Consider the following 8,435-nt stretch of genomic DNA (forward strand, 5'->3'; position numbering starts at 1 on the left):
TTGTCATACGGAACTGTTAAAAAAATCAAAACCATCGTCTTTACTATATGACTACATACTGCTATTTCATTCTTATAATGCAAGGCAGTGTTGTTTGTTTTATTATATAACATTCATCATGTTTTACTGCTGTACCGTATTATCTTTGACAATGTCTAAAATTACTACAGAAAAAGCCATTTCCACAGTGAAAAACATTCGTTTTAAATAATAAACTGATTAAAATTGATGTTTTGTTCTACGATTCAAATAAAACTCAAAAACAATCTACATATCTGTGTTTTATTCTGGACTAAGGCAATGTGGTTATTTAATCTGTTGCTTGTCTTGTCTATATATATATATATGTCACCAAAATGGCTTTGGACAGAACCCAGATGCAGGCAGACGAAGGTATAACAAAAAATGTTTATTAAATAAAACACCCGCAATGGGGAAAACCAGCACAAAGAAAACACTTCCAAAACAAAGTCTCTAGAAAGTGAAAATAATAAGTTTACAAACTGTAAACAGGTAATCCAATGACACGAAGTCCAACGAACAGCCAGAGATCACAGAACAATAGACATATGATAAAGACAATAGATAATGCACCAACACTCAACAGAGAGAAACTGAGACCATATAAAGGGAGACACTAACGAGGAGTGATTACATGGGGAGAGTGGTGACAGCTGATGGGAATGAAACCCTAACGAGGTGAATTACAAAACAGACGATGGGAATGAAACCCTAATAAAATTACAGGAGATAGGAGGGTGGGGCTGAGAGACATAACAGGAAGACACGTGGCATTAAGTAACAACATAAAGCCACATGTCTCCACACATAACACAACAGAAACCCGAAAGACGTGGCAATGTCATGACTCTGCCCAGGGAGCTAGAAAGCTCGAGACAGGAAAGACAGAGTCCTAACAATATATATATATATATATATATATATATATATATATATATATATATATATATATATATATATACATAAGGAACATGGTGCCATCTAGTGGATTCTCATGAAAAACTGGCACAAATAATGGACGACACAGTTTAAATGTGGCTGATAGACCAAAAGCAAGAATTCTCCCAGAATTAAACCATATCTACACCACACTATTTTTTCTATTTAAAATATTCAATAAACACAATCAAACTATATTAAACACAAACACTGATCCTCAAAAAAAAAATTATTACAGATTATGTAAAAGCCATTTGAACCCTCTAGCAAATCAAACACTCAACTACACAAATATATTCAAAATAATTTGCTTTTGTCATTTACAAAATTACACATTTATTCATTTGGCAGACGCTTTTATCCAAAGCGACTTACAAGTAGTTTTATACAGTGGCATATTACTGCAGAGCAATCAGGAGTAAGGTGTCTTGCTCAAGGGCACTTCAGTCATGACCTGCTGGCACTTAGATTAGAACCGGCAACCTTCTGATCACAAGACCAACGCTCTAACCCCCAGGCCACATTTGTTTGTTAAATATTATGTAACATTCAAACTCCAGTCATTGGTAATACCATTGAATTTCAAAATCAAGTGAAAGTGGTAGATCCTTTTCCTATCTAGTGCCTAAACTTTGTAACAGTCTTACCCGCACTGTCCGCGAAGCAGACACACTATGACAGTTTAATACTAGCCTAAAGACGCATCTTTTCAATCTTGCATACTATCATAATAATCTATCATAATATAAATATTCCAAAGGTTTAGGCTGCACTAGTTAGATCCACCGTAACCAGGAACACTTCCAATACCAACTGATGTGCTGCATTAAAAAGGGTGCAGAACAGTACTCTTCTCTCAGCCAGTCTTGTCTCATTGTTCCAAGGTTACCAGACCAGACAAAATCTAAGATGATAGAGCTGGATAATTTCATGTCTTTAATAATCTAATAGCAGCTGATATTATTTAGTAATGATAATCTTAAATTTAAAAAAATGTTATGTTGCCTTGTTGTGCAAGCACTGTCGAGCTTGTGCAGAGGCTGGAGCTTTTGCCATAGGGGAACTGGAATCCCATGGTTTGGCCTGGTTTTTCTGGATTTTGCCTGGCCGGGGGGCTGCTAAAATTTCAAAGTTTTATTTAATTAACAATGCATATACGAATTTATAGTCTGTTTAATATTTGACCTGTGTTTCTCTCTCCTTATCGTGGGTGTGTGTCAAGTTAATAATTATTTTAATTATTAACTAATTATTAGTCGCATTTTTCTTGCTCCCGTCCTCCCCTTTTTTCCCTGCTGATCTCGTGTCTCGTCTCGTATCATCTATTGAGAGATTCTCTCTGCACTGCTCTACAAATGAAATTATGGATCTGATCAACTGGTCTCTCAACGCTATTGACACGATCTTCTCGACGAGAAGCTTGGGTTCGGGGGAACATGTCTGCCCTGGCGGAACGTTCGCAGCTGGCTACACGATGGACGCATGGGAGAGATGGCGGATTGTGTGTCTGGCACCTCTTTCCGTGGAGGACTTTGAAGATATCTACCTATTCGGAACCATGATAACAGGTATTATGCTGATTGGATTAGGCTGTGCCCTTAGTTATCGAGAAATTAAGAAAACGGTAACAGCTCTCAAAAGTCTCACAAGGCTGCCCGTTATGATGGAAGTCGTGGGAAGAGCGGTCGGCTCTGGAAATAAGACTAATAACCGCAATATGGATTATATCACGGGGAAGCTCATGAATTTGCAAAGGAAAATTGATGTTGTTGGAGACCAAAATGGATAAAATGGACAAAAGAGTAGCCGTCTGTATACGGCGCCACCATGGCAGCAGGATCAGATGGCTGCTTGTCGGAACTGGATTACTTATCCCTGTTGCAAGTCTTGTGTATGGTGTATTGTGTACATGTTTTTCTCCTCACCTTTCCTATGTTATGCTTTATCTTCTTCTAAAAATATATTTCGTTGCACTGTACTTGTATGTGTGTAATGACAATAAATTGAATCAAATCAAATCAAAAATCAAATATTTTTTATTTTTTTGAATAAGAAGGAAAGGGAAAAGAATAAGGATAAATCAATCAGCAACGTGTTGACGTTTTCAGGCGTTTTTTAATGATGGCAACCGAGTCTGCTGATCTTGTAGCAGTAGGTAGATCATTCCACCAATGTGGAACAGATCCAGAGAAGGTACGGGAGAGTGACTTTTTTCCTTTTTGGGATGGTACCACTAGTCGTTGTTCCTTTGCAGACCGCAGTGATCTGGCAGGAACATAGGTCTGCATTAGAGAGTGGAGATACAATGGTGCAGTCCCTAATGCCGGTGGTCTTGTAGGCCAGGAGCATAGCTTTGAACTTTATGTGGGCAGCAACAGAGAGCCAGTGTAACCTGATGAAGAACGGAGTTACATGCACTCTCTTCAGTTCATTGAAGACCACTCTTGCCGCCGCATTCTGGATCATCTGGAGAGGTTTGATTGTGCAAGCAGGAAGTCCAGCCAGAAGCGCATTGCAATAATCCAGTTTGGACAAGACAAGAGCCTGGACTAGGATTTGCGTAGAGTGCTCAGATAGGAAAGGTCTAATTTTCCTAATGTTGTAGAGGATGAATCTAAAGGACCGGGTGGTGCAGGCAACATGACTTGTGAGGTTAAGCCGATCATCGATTACCACCCCAGGTTTCTGGCTGTGCTGGACGATGTAATAGTTGATGAGCCTAGTTGAATGGCAAGGTCTTGGTGAATCTTGGGGTTGGCTGGGATCACAAGCAGTTCCGTTTTTGCAAGGTTCAGCTACAGGTGATGATCCTTCATCCAAAGCGAGATGTCACTCAGGCATGCGGCGATGTGAGCAGAGACCGTCGGATCGTCCGGTTGAAATGACAAGTAGAGTTGTGTGTCATCCGCATAGCAGTAATAGGAGAAGCCATGCTTCTGAATGACCGAACCGAGGGATGTCATGTAAATGGAGAAGAGTAGCTGTCCAAGCACTGAGCCCTGTGGCACCCCCGGCAGTCCAAGGTTACCGGAGCGGGCAGGGCGCAATCCATTCCCAGACCTGACAAATGCTGGACGAAGGACGTGGCGACTCTACAAAACTTCAGTCGCTATTAGATTATTAATGATAATTTTAAATCTAACTTTGTTTTTTATTTTGCCTTGTTGTGCAAGCACTGTCGAGCTTGTGCAGAGGCTGCAGTTTTTGCCAGAGGGGAACTGGAATCCCCTGGTTAGGCCTGTGTGGTGAGGAAGGCGGGACGAGAGCCGTGTCGCGGGGCCGGTGGCGTGAGTGATCAGTGCAAGCAGCTGTGCGCGCACCGGTCCCGCATCTTATCACGGAGGAGATTGGGAGCTTAAAAGGATGTTCGGCAGGACTGTTGACGAGAGAGGACCGGGCCCGAAACTGTGTTTAGTTTATGTATGTTTTATGGCCGGCAGTCTACCGTGAGGTGGCTGTCGGTCAGTTACGTCAGTGTTTATTGTTTATTTAATTAAAGTTTTATTGTTTGAATGTTCGCCGGTTCCCGCCTCCTTCCTTCCCTTCTTACGAACTTTATTACAGCCTGGTCTCCCTCTGAGGTTTTTTTTCTCCTCCAATGGAGTTTTGGGTTCCTCGCCACCGTTTGCATACTGTTTTGCACTGTTTGCCTGGCCGGGGGGGCTGCTAGAATTTGATAGTCTTATTTAATTAACACTGCATATAGGAATTTATTGTGTGTCTGATATTTGCCCTGTGTTTTGACTTCCATAACCTTTTATGTTTTACTTATAGTCAATGTTTTCTTGTACAGCTGCTTTGTTACAATGAAAATTGTAAAAAGCGCTATCTAAATAAAGCTGACTTGACTTGACTTGACCCCCGTGTTGAGCTGTTGGGACACGGAGACCTCATCTCTCCAGGATACTCTGAATTACCTACCTGAGAGGTAGGACTCGAACCATTGCAATGCCATCCCAGAGACACCCATAGCACTGAGAGAAGACAGGAGGATGTGATGATTCAGTGTCAAAAGCAGCAGACAGATCCAGTTTCTATGTGTGTCTGTTGGTCCGTGTGCGTGTTGTGTGGAGTTTTTTGTGTGTGGGCATGTCTGAATCTGTGTGTCTGTCTTCTGTTTTCACCTTTTTTGTTTTGACTTGCATAACCTTATATGTTTTTCTTATAGTCAATATGTTTTCATGTACAGATGCTTTGTTACAATGAAAATTGAGAAAAGCGCTATATAAATAAAGTTGACCTGGCTTGACCAGTTATGGTAAAACGTCTATGGCCCATATTTTGCCCATATATTTACGAAACAGTAAATAACGAACAACGGACACAAACCAAAAACGGTTGCGTCCTTTTCATTACTCATTACGTAATTTTAACACATGCCATCAAAACATAGGTTATGCCTATGCTACCTGTCATGCAACATCATCTAACGTTAACGTTTTAAATGTAAAATGTAAATGTAACACAGGTGAGACCTCAATATTGCTCGTCAAATATAAAGAAATCCAATGTGTTTATTCATTCTTTTTGAGTAATTTCACTCAAGCCCTATGCATTGTGCTTGCATTGCACGTTACAACAGCGCCAGTTTGCAAGTGTAGGAATGTTGAGATAAAATTACCTGAGTTAAGGTTCGACGACTGAAGCAGTGACTCATTGAGGCCATTTTGCACCTTCTTTATTAATTCAAGTGGAGGCAGGGGCGGACTGGCCATCTGGCATATCGGGCACCCCGGTCTACAGGCCCGACCACGCATAGCAGCCCCCCCGTCCCCATCGGCAGAAAAGTTGAGAGGGACGACGTGGGTCAAAAATCCAGGGCAGATTTCTCTCTTCCAGTCCAGTCCTGGGTGGAAGTGTTGTATTTCCTGTTCAAGCGTGGAGCTCCACTAACTCAGAGTCTGCAGCTAGACCCCTCTTTCGAAAAGCGATTCACTGAAAGCTTTCAGGATTTCTCGACAAACGCCCCAAAGCATTCGGCATAGAATGTAACAACACTACTGCCGGGTTACTTTTGTTACAGTCCTGCTTGTGTCCCGCAGCTCTCAAAGCCATGTGCACTATATGGAAAAAATATCTTGAGAAATAATAATTAACCATGACCCTTATTGAGTCTGTCGCACACCCGGGAACGCTCTCTACACCAGAGCTCCACCACTCAGCTCACCTTCAGTTTCACCAGACTATTGATTAGATTCCCACCTGCATCTTATTTGGGCTCTGCTTTATACATTTCGTTGCACTGTACTTGTATGTGTGTAATGACAATAAATTGAATCCAATCCAATATAGGCTGTTTAGTACCATGCTTTTGTCAGGTCTTGATGTTTTCTTATTCAGAGTTTTGGGTACTTTGTTGATTATCTCGGTTTAAGGACTTTTCGCTGATCGATTTAAAGACTGTGCTTGAATCTCTGTTATATGTTTTTCTGCACTTCTAACCGAGTACAAGTGTGGATTTAATCTCACCTTCCCTGTGGAGTTATTTTTTTGTGACAGAAGACCGACGCAACTCCTTTGTATGGATGTGGCTTCTCCGCCTACAGAACCTTTCGTTGAACTGGTGCAAACTCTTTGCTCCCAATTACTTCCAACAGTACCGACCGAGAGCATCCCGCTAGTCACCATTCACGCCAGTCCCATGGCTGCTCCTGCAGGTTTCTCGGGTACCCCGGAAGAAAGTCGGGGCATCTTACTTCAGTGTTCACTTTTCTTCTAAATGCAATCCCACCACTTCCCAACGTAAATATCCAAGATCTCCTATATTATTTCATTGCTGACTGGCAAGGCTCTACAGGGGGCTCTACAGCATCTCTTACAGTGTTTGTATCCCATTTCAAGTCTTTGGACAGAGCTTGAGCGAGTTATCCGTCCACTATCAGCTGCTGCGCCTGCGGTAGGGACACTTATGCCCTCCACTTTCTCACCCTACCAGCTAACTGCGGATGGAATGAGGTTGCTTTACTCTTCGCCTACTGCCAAGGGCTAAGTCTGAAAATGCGGGTGCAAATAGCGATTTACGACAATTCAGTCGGCTTGGAAGCCTTCATTCAACGGTCAGTTCAGAATTCCCAGTGACTTTCTGCATGTCACCGCGTACCTCTCCAGATACCCAAACCCAATACTACCGCCACATCTGCTGTAACATCAGCACCCCAACCTGTAGAAGTGGATCACTGTAGTTTATCTCCAGCTGAGTGGCAATGCCGCCGAACCCAAAGACTTTTCATGTATTGTGGGGGAGATGGTAATTTCCCCGCCTCCTGTCCTGTGAAGCCCCATGGTGTCTTGTTAAGACCCATGGTGAGTACAATTCAGTTACCTGCTATGATGAATACCCTACCTCCCACTAATGTAATAGTGACTGCTGGTAATTTGTCTCTTTCAGCAAAAGTCTTAGTCGACACCGGGGCAGCAGGTAACTTCATCTCCCAAGAGTTCCTCTCACAGTTGCGAGTCCCCCGTTTATGTGCCCATTCACCACTTCATGTCCATTCCGTTCTGGGTGAGCCGCTGGGTCGGGGGCGGATTTGCTACCACTCCCCCACTATCAACTTGCATGTTGGATCTCTGCACACAGAATGACTCTCTTTCTGGGTATTAGAGGGGGCTTCTGGGATATCATTCTGGGACACCCCTGGATGCTTCTGCACAATCCCAGCATCAACTGGAACACTGGAGAGGTACTTTCGTGGAGTAATAAATGCTGTCAAGTCTGCTGGAGTCTTGTGAAACCTGTACGCAAAACCAGTATCAGTCTTTGCTCCACTAACATCGAAAGCCCTGTGGACCCAATCACTGTACTGATTCCTCCAGAATATAAGGCTTTTCAGGATGTCTTTAACAAGCAGATGGCGACTGCACTCCCAACATATCGGCCATGGGACTGCGCTATTGACTTGCTACCTGGAGCTACACTACCTAAGGGAAGGATCTACCCCCTCTCGATCCCGGAACAGCAGGCCATGGAGGAATATGTTAAGGAGGCCCTACAGCAGAAGTTCATTCATACATCCATGTCCCCTGCCGCTTCAAGCTTCTATTTTGTGGGTGAGAAAGACATCTCTTCACGGCATTCTTGTAAAATACAGCAACTACTACTACTACTACTGTCACGGTTCTGTTATGTCACCCACTTCCCTGACCGCTCGCTCCGTGTCTTTTATCACACCAGACTGAGCATTGTAAGGCCTGCCAGTGAACGGTCCTCGGGAGGACTTCGCCGCTTTCGGGGAGTGGGTGCTGGAGAATAATTGACTCCCCGCTTAGGACATCTCCAGCTCCTCTCCCGAGCCAGAGACCAGCCAGCCATCACCCTGCTGCACTGAGCGATTGCATGAGCCCACCACAAACGGAGAGCCCGGACCTGCCGCGATACGCGAGCCAGCATGCTAAAACCGCGACTGAGACCATCATCAACCCGGAGCCCCAGCCTAAAGACCTGTCTGACCAGGTGCGTGAGCTTGCAACACCAT

This window comes from Barbatula barbatula (assembly GCF_947034865.1).
Source record: "Barbatula barbatula genome assembly, chromosome: 22".
NCBI classification, from domain to species: Eukaryota; Metazoa; Chordata; class Actinopteri; order Cypriniformes; family Nemacheilidae; genus Barbatula; species Barbatula barbatula.